The sequence below is a fragment of the Coffea eugenioides genome, chromosome 4 (genome assembly GCF_003713205.1).
Source record: "Coffea eugenioides isolate CCC68of chromosome 4, Ceug_1.0, whole genome shotgun sequence".
Taxonomy (NCBI): domain Eukaryota; kingdom Viridiplantae; phylum Streptophyta; class Magnoliopsida; order Gentianales; family Rubiaceae; genus Coffea; species Coffea eugenioides.
Window position 1 is genome coordinate 4,494,581 of NC_040038.1, and position 14,683 is coordinate 4,509,263.

General features: G+C 42.3%; 22 non-coding genes and 3 pseudogenes across 22 annotated transcripts; all 25 read left to right on the forward strand.

Annotated features, from left to right (window-relative positions):
* Nucleotides 1-400: 400 nt before the first annotated feature.
* LOC113769657 lies at nt 401-519 on the forward strand. The gene has a single exon (XR_003468218.1). It is a non-coding gene; the product is annotated as a 5S ribosomal RNA (ribosomal RNA).
* Nucleotides 520-935: 416 nt separating this feature from the next.
* LOC113769668 lies at nt 936-1,056 on the forward strand (annotated as a pseudogene).
* A 415-nt stretch (nt 1,057-1,471) lies between these two features.
* Nucleotides 1,472-1,590, forward strand: LOC113769783. Its single transcript, XR_003468326.1, has one exon. It is a non-coding gene; the product is annotated as a 5S ribosomal RNA (ribosomal RNA).
* Nucleotides 1,591-2,006: 416 nt separating this feature from the next.
* Nucleotides 2,007-2,132, forward strand: LOC113769674 (annotated as a pseudogene).
* A 961-nt stretch (nt 2,133-3,093) lies between these two features.
* On the forward strand, nt 3,094-3,212 carry LOC113769610. The gene has a single exon (XR_003468173.1). It is a non-coding gene; the product is annotated as a 5S ribosomal RNA (ribosomal RNA).
* A 415-nt stretch (nt 3,213-3,627) lies between these two features.
* LOC113769622 lies at nt 3,628-3,746 on the forward strand. Its single transcript, XR_003468185.1, has one exon. It is a non-coding gene; the product is annotated as a 5S ribosomal RNA (ribosomal RNA).
* Nucleotides 3,747-4,705: 959 nt separating this feature from the next.
* Nucleotides 4,706-4,824, forward strand: LOC113769772. The gene has a single exon (XR_003468316.1). It is a non-coding gene; the product is annotated as a 5S ribosomal RNA (ribosomal RNA).
* A 416-nt stretch (nt 4,825-5,240) lies between these two features.
* LOC113769648 lies at nt 5,241-5,360 on the forward strand. Its single transcript, XR_003468210.1, has one exon. It is a non-coding gene; the product is annotated as a 5S ribosomal RNA (ribosomal RNA).
* A 426-nt stretch (nt 5,361-5,786) lies between these two features.
* Nucleotides 5,787-5,904, forward strand: LOC113769779. Its single transcript, XR_003468322.1, has one exon. It is a non-coding gene; the product is annotated as a 5S ribosomal RNA (ribosomal RNA).
* Nucleotides 5,905-6,319: 415 nt separating this feature from the next.
* Nucleotides 6,320-6,438, forward strand: LOC113769769. The gene has a single exon (XR_003468313.1). It is a non-coding gene; the product is annotated as a 5S ribosomal RNA (ribosomal RNA).
* Nucleotides 6,439-6,854: 416 nt separating this feature from the next.
* On the forward strand, nt 6,855-6,973 carry LOC113769789. Its single transcript, XR_003468332.1, has one exon. It is a non-coding gene; the product is annotated as a 5S ribosomal RNA (ribosomal RNA).
* Nucleotides 6,974-7,388: 415 nt separating this feature from the next.
* LOC113769664 lies at nt 7,389-7,507 on the forward strand (annotated as a pseudogene).
* A 416-nt stretch (nt 7,508-7,923) lies between these two features.
* On the forward strand, nt 7,924-8,042 carry LOC113769616. Its single transcript, XR_003468179.1, has one exon. It is a non-coding gene; the product is annotated as a 5S ribosomal RNA (ribosomal RNA).
* A 395-nt stretch (nt 8,043-8,437) lies between these two features.
* Nucleotides 8,438-8,556, forward strand: LOC113769637. Its single transcript, XR_003468199.1, has one exon. It is a non-coding gene; the product is annotated as a 5S ribosomal RNA (ribosomal RNA).
* A 416-nt stretch (nt 8,557-8,972) lies between these two features.
* On the forward strand, nt 8,973-9,091 carry LOC113769624. The gene has a single exon (XR_003468187.1). It is a non-coding gene; the product is annotated as a 5S ribosomal RNA (ribosomal RNA).
* A 416-nt stretch (nt 9,092-9,507) lies between these two features.
* Nucleotides 9,508-9,626, forward strand: LOC113769763. The gene has a single exon (XR_003468307.1). It is a non-coding gene; the product is annotated as a 5S ribosomal RNA (ribosomal RNA).
* Nucleotides 9,627-10,042: 416 nt separating this feature from the next.
* Nucleotides 10,043-10,162, forward strand: LOC113769777. Its single transcript, XR_003468320.1, has one exon. It is a non-coding gene; the product is annotated as a 5S ribosomal RNA (ribosomal RNA).
* A 416-nt stretch (nt 10,163-10,578) lies between these two features.
* Nucleotides 10,579-10,697, forward strand: LOC113769625. The gene has a single exon (XR_003468188.1). It is a non-coding gene; the product is annotated as a 5S ribosomal RNA (ribosomal RNA).
* A 416-nt stretch (nt 10,698-11,113) lies between these two features.
* On the forward strand, nt 11,114-11,232 carry LOC113769709. The gene has a single exon (XR_003468256.1). It is a non-coding gene; the product is annotated as a 5S ribosomal RNA (ribosomal RNA).
* A 416-nt stretch (nt 11,233-11,648) lies between these two features.
* Nucleotides 11,649-11,767, forward strand: LOC113769626. The gene has a single exon (XR_003468189.1). It is a non-coding gene; the product is annotated as a 5S ribosomal RNA (ribosomal RNA).
* A 416-nt stretch (nt 11,768-12,183) lies between these two features.
* Nucleotides 12,184-12,302, forward strand: LOC113769764. The gene has a single exon (XR_003468308.1). It is a non-coding gene; the product is annotated as a 5S ribosomal RNA (ribosomal RNA).
* Nucleotides 12,303-12,718: 416 nt separating this feature from the next.
* LOC113769790 lies at nt 12,719-12,837 on the forward strand. The gene has a single exon (XR_003468333.1). It is a non-coding gene; the product is annotated as a 5S ribosomal RNA (ribosomal RNA).
* Nucleotides 12,838-13,252: 415 nt separating this feature from the next.
* Nucleotides 13,253-13,371, forward strand: LOC113769765. Its single transcript, XR_003468309.1, has one exon. It is a non-coding gene; the product is annotated as a 5S ribosomal RNA (ribosomal RNA).
* Nucleotides 13,372-13,787: 416 nt separating this feature from the next.
* LOC113769606 lies at nt 13,788-13,906 on the forward strand. Its single transcript, XR_003468169.1, has one exon. It is a non-coding gene; the product is annotated as a 5S ribosomal RNA (ribosomal RNA).
* Nucleotides 13,907-14,321: 415 nt separating this feature from the next.
* Nucleotides 14,322-14,440, forward strand: LOC113769656. Its single transcript, XR_003468217.1, has one exon. It is a non-coding gene; the product is annotated as a 5S ribosomal RNA (ribosomal RNA).
* The last annotated feature ends 243 nt before the right edge of the window (nt 14,441-14,683 follow it).

Genomic DNA, 14,683 nt, shown 5'->3' on the forward strand with positions numbered 1-14,683 from the left:
GAAATCCAAATTTCGTATTCGTTCTTTATCCTGTAGTAATTTAGCTCCGTCGGAACGATTGCTTCATATTTTGCTTCTTGTCGACGCATGAAGGCGGATCTGAAGGCGCGAGACAAATCAGGAACGGTACGGCTCGATCAAAGCCCGGATCGTCGCTCAAATTTGTCGGCGCAAATGTATCACCGCAAGCGTGAAGGATTGATTTTATGATAATTTAGAGTTGCGGGATGATGGAAAAAAACAGGGTGCAAATCAATAACAAAAAAAAATATAAAGTAAATAAATAAAAGGATAAGAGGAAAATGCTTCAATTGACGCTTAAAATGAATTCCGGTCTAGAAAAGCCACACTGCTTCGCAGGACGGGGTAGTTTAAAAGAATAAAGCGAAAGGAACATGGCGGGTGCGATCATACTAGCACTAATGCACCGGATCCCATCAGAACTCCGAAGTTAAGCGTGCTTGGGCGAGAGTAGTACTAGAATGGGTGACCCCCTGGGAAGTTCTCGTGTTGCACCCCTCTTTTTTTTGTTTCGAAATCCAAATTTCGTATTCGTTCTTTATCCTGTAGTAATTTAGCTCCGTCGGAACGATTGCTTCATATTTTGCTTCTTGTCGACGAATGAAGGCGGATCTGAAGGCGCGAGACAAATCAGGAACGGTACGGCTCGATCAAAACCCGGATCGTCGCTCAAATTTGTCGGCGCAAATGTATCAGCGCAAGCGTGATGGATTGATTTCATGGCAATTTAGAGTTGCGCGATGAGGGAAAAAAACAGGGTGCAAATCAATAACAAAAAAAAATATGAAAGCAAATAAAAAAAAGGGTAAGAGGAAAATACTTGAATTGACGCTTAAAAGGAATTCCGGTCTAGAAAAACCACACTGCTTCGCAGGACGGGATGGTTTAAAAGAATAAAGCGAAAGGAACATGGCGGGTGCGATCATACCAGCACTAATGGAACGAAAATCCCATCAGAACTCCGAAGTTAAGCATGCTTGGGCGAGAGTAGTACTAGGATGGGTGACCCCCTGGGAATTCCTCTTGTTGCACCCCTCTCTTTTTTGTTTCGAAATTCAAAATTTCTATTCGTTCTTTATCCTGTAGTAATTTAGGTCCTTCGGAACGATTGCTTTATATTTTGCTTCTTCTCGAAGCATGAAGGCGGATCTGAAGGCGCGAGACAAATCAGGAACGGTACGGCTCGATCAAAGCCCGAATCGTCGCTCAAATTTGTCGGCGCAAATGTATCAGCGCAAGTGTGAAGGATTGATTTCATGATAATTTAGAGTTGCGGGATGATGGAAAAAAACAGGGGGCAAATCAATAACAAAAAAAAATATAAAGTAAATAAATAAAAGGATAAGAGGAAAATGCTTCAATTGACGCTTAAAATGAATTTCGGTCTAGAAAAGCCACACTGCTTCGCAGGACGGGGTAGTTTAAAAGAATAAAGCGAAAAGAACATGGCGGGTGCGATCATACCAGCACTAATGCACCGGATCCCATCAGAACTCCGAAGTTAAGCGTGCTTGGGCGTGAGCAGTATTAGGACGGGTGACCCCCTGGGAATTCCTCTTGTTGCACCCCACTCTTTTTTGTTTCGAAATTCAAATTTTCTATTCGTTCTTTATCCTGTAGTAATTTAGGTCCTTCGGAACGATTGCTTTATATTTTGCTTCTTCTCGAAGCATGAAGGCGGATCTGAAGGCGCGAGAGAATTCAGGAACGGTACGGCTCGATCAAAGCCCGGATCATCGCTCAAATTTGTCGGCGCAAATGTATCACCGCAAGCGTGAAGGATTGATTTTATGATAATTTAGAGTTGCGGGATGATGGAAAAAAACAGGGAGCAAATCAATAACAAAAAAAAATATAAAGTAAATAAATAAAAGTATAAGAGGAAAATGCTTCAATTGACGCTTAAAATGAATTCCGGTCTAGAAAAGCCACACTGCTTCGCTGGACGGGGTAGTTTAAAAGAATAAAGCGAAAGGAAACATGGCGGGTGCTGATCATACCAGCACTAATGCACCGGATCCCATCAGAACTCCCGAAGTTAAGCGTGCTTGGCCAACGTGTGAGCAGTAATTAGACGGGTGACCCCCTGGGGAATTCCTGTTTTGCACCCCACTCTTTTTTGTTTCGAAATTTCAAATTTTCTATTCGTTCTTTATCTGTTAGTAATTTAGCGTCCTTCGGAACGATTGCTTATATTTTGCTTCTTCTCGAAAGCATGAAGGCGATCTGGAAGGCGCGAGAGAATTCAGGAACGGTACGGCTCGATCAAAGCCTGGATCATCGCTCAAATTTGCTCGGCGCAAATGTTATCACCGCAAGCGTGGAAGGAATTTGATTTTATGATAAATTTAGAGTTGCGGGTGATGGAAAAAAAAACCAGGCGTGCAAAATCAATAACAAAAAAAAATATAAAGCAAATAAATAAAAGATAGAGGGAAAATGCTTCAATTGACGCTTAAAATGAATTCCGGTCTAGGAAAAAGCCACACTGGCTTCGCTGGACGGGTAGTTTAAAAGAATAAAGTGAAGGAACTTGTTGGGTGCGATCATACCACACTAATGCACCTCTATCCCTCAGAATGAAGTTAAAGCGTGCTTGGCAGTGAGCAGTATTAGGAACGGGTGACCCCCTGGGAATTCCTCTTGTTGCACCGCACTCTTTTTTGTTTCGAAATTCAAATTTTCTATTCGTTCTTTATCCTGTAGTAATTTAGGTCCTTCGAAACGATTGCTTTATATTTTGCTTCTTCTCGAAGCATGAAGGCGGATCTGAAGGCGCGAGAGAATTCAGGAACGGTACGGCTCGATCAAAGCCCGGATCATCGCTCAAATTGTATCGGCGCAAATGTATCAGCGCAAGCGTGATGGATTAATTTCATGACAATTTATTGTTGCGCGATGACGAAAAAAAATTGGGTGCAAATCAATAACAAAAAAAAATATGAAAGCAAATAAATATAAGGATAAGAGAAAAATGCTTGAATTGACGCTTAAAATGAATTTCGGTCTAAAAAAGCCACACTGCTTCGCAGGACGGGGTAGTTTAAAAGAATAAAGCGAAAGGAATATGGCGGGAGCGATCATACCAGCACTAATGCACCGGATCCCATCAGAACTCCGAAATTAAGCGTGGTTGGGCGAGAGTAGTACTATAATGGGTGACCCTCTGGGAAGTTCTCGTGTTGCACCCCTCTTTTTTTTGTTTCGAAATCCAAATTTCGTATTCGTTCTTTATCCTGTAGTAATTTAGCTCCGTCGGAACGATTGCTTCATATTTTGCTTCTTGTCGACGCATGAAGGCGGATCTGAAGGCGCGAGACAAATCAGGAACGGTACGGCTCGATCAAAGCCCGGATCGTCGCTCAAATTTGTCGGCGCAAATGTATCACCGCAAGCGTGAAGGATTGATTTTATGATAATTTAGAGTTGCGGGATGATGGAAAAAAACAGGGTGCAAATCAATAACAAAAAAAAATATAAAGTAAATAAATAAAAGGATAAGAGGAAAATGCTTCAATTGACGCTTAAAATGAATTCCGGTCTAGAAAAGCCACACTGATTCGCAGGACGGGGTAGTTTGAAAGAATAAAACGAAAGGAACATGGCGGGTGCGTTCATACCAGCACTAATGCACCGGATCCCATCAGAACTCCGAAGTTAAGCGTGCTTGGGCGAGAGTAGTACTAGAATGGGTGACCCCCTGGGAAGTTCTCGTGTTGCACCCCTCTTTTTTTTGTTTCGAAATCCAAATTTCGTATTCGTTCTTTATCCTGTAGTAATTTAGCTCCGTCGGAATGATTGCTTCATATTTTGCTTCTTGTCGAAGCATGAAGGCGGATCTGAAGGCGTGAGACAAATCAGGAACGGTACGGCTCGATCAAAGCCCGGATCGTCGCTCAAATTTGTCGGCGCAAATGTATCAGCGCAAGCGTGATGGATTGATTTCATGGCAATTTAGAGTTGCGCGATGAGGGAAAAAAACAGGGTGCAAATCAATAGCAAAAAAAAATATGAAAGCAAATAAAAAAAAGGATAAGAGAAAAATGCTTGAATTGACGCTTAAAAGGAATGCCGGTTTAGAAAAACCACACTGTTTCGCAGGACGGGATGGTTTTAAAAGAATTAAACAAAGGAACATGGCGCGGTCGATCATACCTGCCACTAAAATGGAACGAAAATCCATCAGAACTCCGAAAGTTAAGCATGCTTTGGGCGAGAGTAGTTACTAGGATGGTGACCCCCTGGAATTCCTCTTGTTTGCACCCCTCTCTTTTTGTTTCCGAAATTCAAAAATTTCTATTCGTTCTTTATCCTGTAGTTAATTTAGGGTCCTTCGGAACGATTGCTTTATATTTTGCTTCTTCTCGAAGCATGAAGGCGGATCTGAAGGCGCGAGAGAATTCAGGAACGGTACGGCTCGATCAAAGCCCGGATCATCGCTCAAATTTGTCGGCGCAAATGTATCACCGCAAGCGTGAAGGATTGATTTTATGATAATTTAGAGTTGCGGGATGATGGAAAAAAACAGGGTGCAAATCAATAACAAAAAAAAATATAAAGTAAATAAATAAAAGTATAAGAGGAAAATGCTTCAATTGACGCTTAAAATGAATTCCGGTCTAGAAAAGCCACACTGCTTCGCTGGACGGGGTAGTTTAAAAGAATAAAGCGAAAGGAACATGGCGGGTGCGATCATACCAGCACTAATGCACCGGATCCCATCAGAACTCCGAAGTTAAGCGTGCTTGGGCGTGAGCAGTATTAGGACGGGTGACCCCCTGGGAATTCCTGTTGTTGCACCCCACTCTTTTTTGTTTCGAAATTCAAATTTTCTATTCGTTCTTTATCCTGTAGTAATTTAGGTCCTTCGGAACGATTGCTTTATATTTTGCTTCTTCTCGAAGCATGAAGGCGGATCTGAAGGCGCGAGAGAATTCAGGAACGGTACGGCTCGATCAAAGCCTGGATCATCGCTCAAATTTGTCGGCGCAAATGTATCACCGCAAGCGTGAAGGATTGATTTTATGATAATTTAGAGTTGCGGGATGATGGAAAAAAACAGGGTGCAAATCAATAACAAAAAAAAATATAAAGTAAATAAATAAAAGTATAAGAGGAAAATGCTTCAATTGACGCTTAAAATGAATTCCGGTCTAGAAAAGCCACACTGCTTCGCTGGACGGCGTAGTTTAAAAGAATAAAGTGAAAGGAAATATGGCGGGAGCGATCATACCAGCACTAATGCACCGGATCCCATCAGAACTCCGAAATTAAGCGTGGTTGGGCGAGAGTAGTACTAGGATTGGTGACCCCCTGGGAAGTCCTCGTGTTTGCACCCCTCTCTTTTTTGTTTCGAAATCCAAATTTCCTATTCGTTCTTTATCCTGTAGTAATTTAGCTCCGTCGGAACGATTGCTTTATATTTTGCTTCTTGTCGAAGCGTGAAGGCGGGTCTGAAGGCGCGAGACAAATCAGGAACGGTACGGCTCGATCAAAGCCCGGATCGTCGCTCAATTTTGTCGGCGCAAAATGGTAATCAGCGCCAAGTGTTGAAGGATTGATTTCATTGATAATTTAGAGTTGCGGGATGATGGAAAAAAAAAAACAGGGGCAAAATCAATAACAAAAAAAAATATGAAAGCAAATAAATAAAAGGATAAGAGAAAAATGCTTGAATTGACGCTTAAAATGAATTTCGGTCTAGAAAAGCCACGCTGCTTCGCAGGACGGGGTAGTTTAAAAGAATAAAGCGAAAGGAACATGGCGGGTGCGATCATACCAGCACTAATGCACCGGATCCCATCAGAACTCCGAAGTTAAGCATGCTTGGGCGAGAGTAGTACTAGGATGGGTGACCCCTGGGAATTCCTCTTGTTGCACCCCTCTTTTTTTTGTGTCGAAATTCAAATTTTCTATTCGTTCTTTATCCTGTAGTAATTTAGGTCCTTCGGAACGATTGCTTAATATTTTGCTTCTTGTCAAAGCGTGAAGGAGGATCTGAAGGCGCGAGACAAATTAGGAACGGTACGGCTCGATCAAAGCCCGGATCGTCGCTCAAATTTGTCGGCGCAAATGTATCACCGCAAGCGTGAAGGATTGATTTCATGATAATTTAGAGTTGCGGGAAGATGGAAAAAAACAGGGTGCAAATCAATAACAAAAAAAAATATAAAGTAAATAAATAAAAGCATAAGAGGAAAATGCTTCAATTGACGCTTAAAATGAATTCTGGTCTAGAAAAGCCACACTGCTTCGCTGGACGGGGTAGTTTAAAAGAATAATGCGAAAGGAACATGGCGGGTGCGATCATACCAGCACTAATGCACCGGATCCCATCAGAACTCCGAAGTTAAGCATGCTTGGGCGAGAGTAGTACTAGGATGGGTGACCCCCTGAGAATTCCTCTTGTTGCACCCCTCTCTTTTTTGTTTCGAAATTCAAAATTTCTATTCGTTCTTTATCCTGTAGTAATTTAGGTCCTTCGGAACGATTGCTTTATATTTTGCTTCTTCTCGAAGCATGAAGGCGGATCTGAAGGCGCGAGACAAATCAGGAACGGTACGGCTCGATCAAAGCCCGAATCGTCGCTCAAATTTGTCGGCGCAAATGTATCAGCGCAAGTGTGAAGGATTGATTTCATGATAATTTAGAGTTGCGGGATGATGGAAAAAAACAGGGGGCAAATCAATAACAAAAAAAAATATGAAAGCAAATAAATAAAAGGATAATAGGAAAATGCTTGAATTGACGCTTAAAATGAATTTCGGTCTAGAAAAGCCACACTGCTTCGCAGGACGGGGTAGTTTAAAAGAATAAAGCGAAAGGAACATGGCGGGTACGATCATACCAGCACTAATGCACCGGATCCCATCAGAACTCCGAAGTTAAGCATGCTTGGGCGAGAGTAGTACTAGGATGGGTGACCCCCTGGGAATTCCTCTTGTTGCACCCCCCTCTTTTTTGTTTCGAAATTCAAATTTTCTATTCGTTCTTTATCCTGTAGTAATTTAGGTCCTTCGGAACGATTGCTTAATATTTTGCTTCTTGTCAAAGCGTGAAGGAGGATCTGAAGGCGCGAGACAAATCAGGAACGGTACGGCTCGATCAAAGCCCGGATCGTCGCTCAAATTTGTCGGCGCAAATGTATCACCGCAAGCGTGAAGGATTGATTTCATGATAATTTAGAGTTGCGGGAAGATGGAAAAAAACAGGGTGCAAATCAATAACAAAAAAAAATATAAAGTAAATAAATAAAAGGATAAGAGGAAAATGCTTCAATTGACGCTTAAAATGAATTCCGGTCTAGAAAAGCCACACTGCTTCGCTGGACGGGGTAGTTTAAAAGAATAAAGTGAAAGGAACGTTGTGGGTGAGATCATACCAGCACTAATGCACCGTATCCCATCAGAACTCCGAAGTTAAGCGTGCTTGGGCGTGAGCAGTATTAGGATGGGTGACCCCTTGGGAATTGTTCTTGTTGCACCCCTCTCTTTTTTGCTTCGAAATTCAAATTTTCTATTCGTTCTTTATCCTGTAGTAATTTAGGTCCTTCGGAACGATTGCTTTATATTTTGCTTCTTCTCGAAGGATGAAGGCGGATCTGAAGGCGCGAGAGAATTCAGGAACGGTACGGCTCGATCAAAGCCCGGATCATCGCTCAAATTTGTCGGCGCAAATGTATCAGCGCTAGCGTGATGGATTGATTTGATGACAATTTATTGTTGCGCGATGAGGGAAAAAAACAGGGTGCAAATCAATAACAAAAAAAAATATGAAAGCAAATAAACAAAAGGGTAAGAGAAAAATGCTTGAATTGACGCTTAAAATGAATTTCGGTCTAGAAAAGCCACACTGCTTCGCAGGACGGGGTAGTTTAAAAGAATAAAGTGAAAGGAACATGGCGGGTACGATCATACCAGCACTAATGCACCGGATCCCATCAGAACTCCGAAGTTAAGCATGCTTGGGCGAGAGTAGTACTAGGATGGGTGACCCCCTGGGAATTCTTCTTGTTGCACCCCTCTTTTTTTTGTTTCGAAATCCAAATTTCCTATTCGTTCTTTATCCTGTAGTAATTTAGCTCCGTCGGAACGATTGCTTAATATTTTGCTTCTTGTCGAAGCGTGAAGGAGGATCTGAAGGCGCGAGACAAATCAGGAACGGTACGGCTCGATCAAATTTGTCGACGCAAATGTATCACCGCAAGCGTGAAGGATTGATTTCATGATAATTTAGAGTTGCGGGATGATGGAAAAAAACAGGGTGCAAATCAATAACAAAAAAAATATAAAGTAAATAAATAAAAGGATAAGAGGAAAATGCTTCAATTGACGCTTAAAATGAATTCCGGTCCAGAAAAGCCACACTGATTCGCTGGACGGGGTAGTTTAAAAGAATAAAGCGAAAGGAACGTTATGGGTGCGATCATACCAGCACTAATGCACCGTATCCCATCAGAACTCCGAAGTTAAGCGTGCTTGGGCGTAAGCAGTATTAGGATGGGTGACCCCCTGGGAAGTCCTCGTGATGCACCCCTCTCTTTTTTGTTTCGAAATTCAAATTTCCTATTCGTTCTTTATCCTGTAGTAATTTAGCTCCGTCGGAACGATTGCTTAATATTTTGCTTCGTGTCGAAGCGTGAAGGAGGATCTGAAGGCGCGAGACAAATCAGGAACGGTACGGCTCGATCAAAGCCCGGATCGTCGCTCAAATTTGTCGGCGCAAATGTATCAGCGCAAGCGTGAAGGATTGATTTCATGATAATTTAGAGTTGCGGGATGATGGAAAAAAACAGGGGGCAAATCAATAACAAAAAAAAATATGAAAGCAAATAAATAAAAGGATAATAGGAAAATGCTTGAATTGACGCTTAAAATGAATTTCGGTCTAGAAAAGCCACACTGCTTCGCAGGACGGGGTAGTTTAAAAGAATAAAGCGAAAGGAATATGGCGGGTGCGATCATACCAGCACTAATGCACCGGATCCCATCAGAACTTCGAAATTAAGCGTGTTTGGGCGAGAGTAGTACTTGGATTGGTGACCCCCTGGGAAGTCCTCGTGTTGCACCCCTCTCTTTTTTGTTTCGAAATCCAAATTTCCTATTCGTTCTTTATCCTGTAGTAATTTAGCTCCGTCGGAACGATTGCTTAATATTTTGCTTCTTGTCGAAGCGTGAAGGAGGATCTGAAGGCGCGAGACAAATCAGGAACGGTACGGCTCGATCAAAGCCCGGATCGTCGCTCAAATTTGTCGGCGCAAATGTATCAGCGCAAGCGTGAAGGATTGATTTCATGATAATTTAGAGTTGCGGGATGATGGAAAAAAATAGGGGGCAAATCAATAACAAAAAAAAATATGAAAGCAAATAAATAAAAGGATAATAGGAAAATGCTTCAATTGACACTTAAAATGAATTTCGGTCTAGAAAAGCCACACTGCTTCGCAGGACGGGGTAGTTTAAAAGAATAAAGCGAAAGGAACATGGCGGGTGCGATCATACCAGCACTAATGCACCGGATCCCATCAGAACTCCGAAGTTAAGCATGCTTGGGCGAGAGTAGTACTAGGATGGGTGACCCCCTGGGAATTCCTCTTGTTGCACCCCTCTCTTTTTTGTTTCGAAATTCAAATTTTCTATTCGTTCTTTATCCTGTAGTAATTTAGGTCCTTCGGAACGATTGCTTTATATTTTGCTTCTTCTCGAAGCATGAAGGCGGATCTGAAGGCGCGAGACAAATCAGGAACGGTACGGCTCGATCAAAGCCCGGATCGTCGCTCAAATTTGTCGGCGCAAATGTATCACCGCAAGCGTGAAGGATTGATTTCATGATAATTTAGAGTTGCGGGATGATGGAAAAAAACAGGGTGCAAATCAATAACAAAAAAAATATAAAGTAAATAAATAAAAGGATAAGAGGAAAATGCTTCAATTGACGCTTAAAATGAATTCCGGTCAGAAAAGCCACACTGCTTCGCTGGACGGGGTAGTTTAAAAGAATAAAGCGAAAGGAACGTTATGGCGGGTGCGATCATACCAGCACTAATGCACCGTATCCCATCAGAACTCCGAAGTTAAGCGTGCTTGGGCGAGAGTAGTACTTAGGATGGGTGACCCCCTGGGAAGTCCTCGTGTTGCACCCCTCTCTTTTTTGTTTCGAAATCCAAATTTCCTATTCGTTCTTTATCCTGTAGTAATTTAGCTCCGTCGGAACGATTGCTTAATATTTTGCTTCTTGTCGAAGCGTGAAGGAGGATCTGAAGGCGCGAGACAAATCAGGAACGGTACGGCTCGATCAAAGCCCGGATCGTCGCTCAAATTTGTCGGCGCAAATGTATCAGCGCAAGCGTGAAGGATTGATTTCATGATAATTTAGAGTTGCGGGATGATGGAAAAAAACAGGGGGCAAATCAATAACAAAAAAAAATATGAAAGCAAATAAATAAAAGGATAATAGGAAAATGCTTGAATTGACGCTTAAAATGAATTTCGGTCTAGAAAAGCCACACTGCTTCGCAGGACGGGGTAGTTTAAAAGAATAAAGCGAAAGGAATATGGCGGGTGCGATCATACCAGCACTAATGCACCGGATCCCATCAGAACTTCGAAATTAAGCGTGTTTGGGCGAGAGTAGTACTTGGATTGGTGACCCCCTGGGAAGTCCTCGTGTTGCACCCCTCTCTTTTTTGTTTCGAAATCCAAATTTCCTATTCGTTCTTTATCCTGTAGTAATTTAGCTCCGTCGGAACGATTGCTTAATATTTTGCTTCTTGTCGAAGCGTGAAGGAGGATCTGAAGGCGCGAGACAAATCAGGAACGGTACGGCTCGATCAAAGCCCGGATCGTCGCTCAAATTTGTCGGCGCAAATGTATCAGCGCAAGCGTGAAGGATTGATTTCATGATAATTTAGAGTTGCGGGATGATGGAAAAAAATAGGGGGCAAATCAATAACAAAAAAAAATATGAAAGCAAATAAATAAAAGGATAATAGGAAAATGCTTCAATTGACACTTAAAATGAATTTCGGTCTAGAAAAGCCACACTGCTTCGCAGGACGGGGTAGTTTAAAAGAATAAAGCGAAAGGAACATGGCGGGTGCGATCATACCAGCACTAATGCACCGGATCCCATCAGAACTCCGAAGTTAAGCGTGCTTGGGCGAGAGTAGTACTAGGATGGGTGACCCCCTGGGAATTCCTCTTGTTGCACCCCTCTCTTTTTTGTTTCGAAATTCAAATTTTCTATTCGTTCTTTATCCTGTAGTAATTTAGGTCCTTCGGAACGATTGCTTTATATTTTGCTTCTTCTCGAAGCATGAAGGCGGATCTGAAGGCGCGAGACAAATCAGGAACGGTACGGCTCGATCAAAGCCCGGATCGTCGCTCAAATTTGTCGGCGCAAATGTATCAGCGCAAGCGTGAAGGATTGATTTCATGATAATTTAGAGTTGCGGGATGATGGAAAAAAACAGGGGGCAAATCAATAACAAAAAAAAATATGAAAGCAAATAAATAAAAGGATAATAGGAAAATGCTTGAATTGACGCTTAAAATGAATTTCGGTCTAGAAAAGCCACACTGCTTCGCAGGACGGGGTAGTTTAAAAGAATAAAGCGAAAGGAATATGGCGGGTGCGATCATACCAGCACTAATGCACCGGATCCCATCAGAACTTCGAAATTAAGCGTGTTTGGGCGAGAGTAGTACTTGGATTGGTGACCCCCTGGGAAGTCCTCGTGTTGCACCCCTCTCTTTTTTGTTTCGAAATCCAAATTTCCTATTCGTTCTTTATCCTGTAGTAATTTAGCTCCGTCGGAACGATTGCTTAATATTTTGCTTCTTGTCGAAGCGTGAAGGAGGATCTGAAGGCGCGAGACAAATCAGGAACGGTACGGCTCGATCAAAGCCCGGATCGTCGCTCAAATTTGTCGGCGCAAATGTATCAGCGCAAGCGTGAAGGATTGATTTCATGATAATTTAGAGTTGCGGGATGATGGAAAAAAATAGGGGGCAAATCAATAACAAAAAAAAATATGAAAGCAAATAAATAAAAGGATAATAGGAAAATGCTTCAATTGACACTTAAAATGAATTTCGGTCTAGAAAAGCCACACTGCTTCGCAGGACGGGGTAGTTTAAAAGAATAAAGCGAAAGGAACATGGCGGGTGCGATCATACCAGCACTAATGCACCGGATCCCATCAGAACTCCGAAGTTAAGCATGCTTGGGCGAGAGTAGTACTAGGATGGGTGACCCCCTGGGAATTCCTCTTGTTGCACCCCTCTCTTTTTTGTTTCGAAATTCAAATTTTCTATTCGTTCTTTATCCTGTAGTAATTTAGGTCCTTCGGAACGATTGCTTTATATTTTGCTTCTTCTCGAAGCATGAAGGCGGATCTGAAGGCGCGAGACAAATCAGGAACGGTACGGCTCGATCAAAGCCCGGATCGTCGCTCAAATTTGTCGGCGCAAATGTATCAGCGCAAGCGTGAAGGATTGATTTCATGATAATTTAGAGTTGCGGGATGATGGAAAAAAACAGGGGGCAAATCAATAACAAAAAAAAATATGAAAGCAAATAAATAAAAGGATAATAGGAAAATGCTTGAATTGACGCTTAAAATGAATTTCGGTCTAGAAAAGCCACACTGCTTCGCAGGACGGGGTAGTTTAAAAGAATAAAGCGAAAGGAACATGGCGGGTACGATCATACCAGCACTAATGCACCGGATCCCATCAGAACTCCGAAGTTAAGCATGCTTGGGCGAGAGTAGTACTAGGATGGGTGACCCCCTGGGAATTCCTCTTGTTGCACCCCCCTCTTTTTTGTTTCGAAATTCAAATTTTCTATTCGTTCTTTATCCTGTAGTAATTTAGGTCCTTCGGAACGATTGCTTAATATTTTGCTTCTTGTCAAAGCGTGAAGGAGGATCTGAAGGCGCGAGACAAATTAGGAACGGTACGGCTCGATCAAAGCCCGGATCGTCGCTCAAATTTGTCGGCGCAAATGTATCACCGCAAGCGTGAAGGATTGATTTCATGATAATTTAGAGTTGCGGGAAGATGGAAAAAAACAGGGTGCAAATCAATAACAAAAAAAAATATAAAGTAAATAAATAAAAGGATAAGAGGAAAATGCTTCAATTGACGCTTAAAATGAATTCTGGTCTAGAAAAGCCACACTGCTTCGCTGGACGGGGTAGTTTAAAAGAATAATGCGAAAGGAACATGGCGGGTGCGATCATACCAGCACTAATGCACCGGATCCCATCAGAACTCCGAAGTTAAGCATGCTTGGGCGAGAGTAGTACTAGGATGGGTGACCCCCTGGGAATTCCTCTTGTTGCACCCCTCTCTTTTTTGTTTCGAAATTCAAAATTTCTATTCGTTCTTTATCCTGTAGTAATTTAGGTCCTTCGGAACGATTGCTTTATATTTTGCTTCTTCTCGAAGCATGAAGGCGGATCTGAAGGCGCGAGACAAATCAGGAACGGTACGGCTCGATCAAAGCCCGAATCGTCGCTCAAATTTGTCGGCGCAAATGTATCAGCGCAAGTGTGAAGGATTGATTTCATGATAATTTAGAGTTGCGGGATGATGGAAAAAAACAGGGGGCAAATCAATAACAAAAAAAAATATGAAAGCAAATAAATAAAAGGATAATAGGAAAATGCTTGAATTGACGCTTAAAATGAATTTCGGTCTAGAAAAGCCACACTGCTTCGCAGGACGGGGTAGTTTAAAAGAATAAAGCGAAAGGAACATGGCGGGTACGATCATACCAGCACTAATGCACCGGATCCCATCAGAACTCCGAAGTTAAGCATGCTTGGGCGAGAGTAGTACTAGGATGGGTGACCCCCTGGGAATTCCTCTTGTTGCACCCCCCTCTTTTTTGTTTCGAAATTCAAATTTTCTATTCGTTCTTTATCCTGTAGTAATTTAGGTCCTTCGGAACGATTGCTTAATATTTTGCTTCTTGTCAAAGCGTGAAGGAGGATCTGAAGGCGCGAGACAAATCAGGAACGGTACGGCTCGATCAAAGCCCGGATCGTCGCTCAAATTTGTCGGCGCAAATGTATCACCGCAAGCGTGAAGGATTGATTTCATGATAATTTAGAGTTGCGGGAAGATGGAAAAAAACAGGGTGCAAATCAATAACAAAAAAAAATATAAAGTAAATAAATAAAAGGATAATAGGAAAATGCTTCAATTGACGCTTAAAATGAATTCCGGTCTAGAAATGCCACACTGCTTCGCTGGACGGGGTAGTTTACAAGAATAAAGTGAAAGGAACGTTGTGGGTGCGATCATACCAGCACTAATGCACCGTATCCCATCAGTACTCCGAAGTTAAGAGTGCTTGGGCGTGAGCAGTATTAGGATGGGTGACCCCTTGGGAATTGTTCTTGTTGCACCCCTCCCTTTTTTGCTTCGAAATTCAAATTTTCTATTCGTTCTTTATCCTGTAGTAATTTAGGTCCTTCGGAACGATTGCTTTATATTTTGCTTCTTCTCGAAGGATGAAGGCGGATCTGAAGGCGCGAGAGAATTCAGGAACGGTACGGCTCGATCAAAGCCCGGATCATCGCTCAAATTTGTCGGCGCAAATGTATCAGCGCTAGCGTGATGGATTGATTTGATGACAATTTATTGTTGCGCGA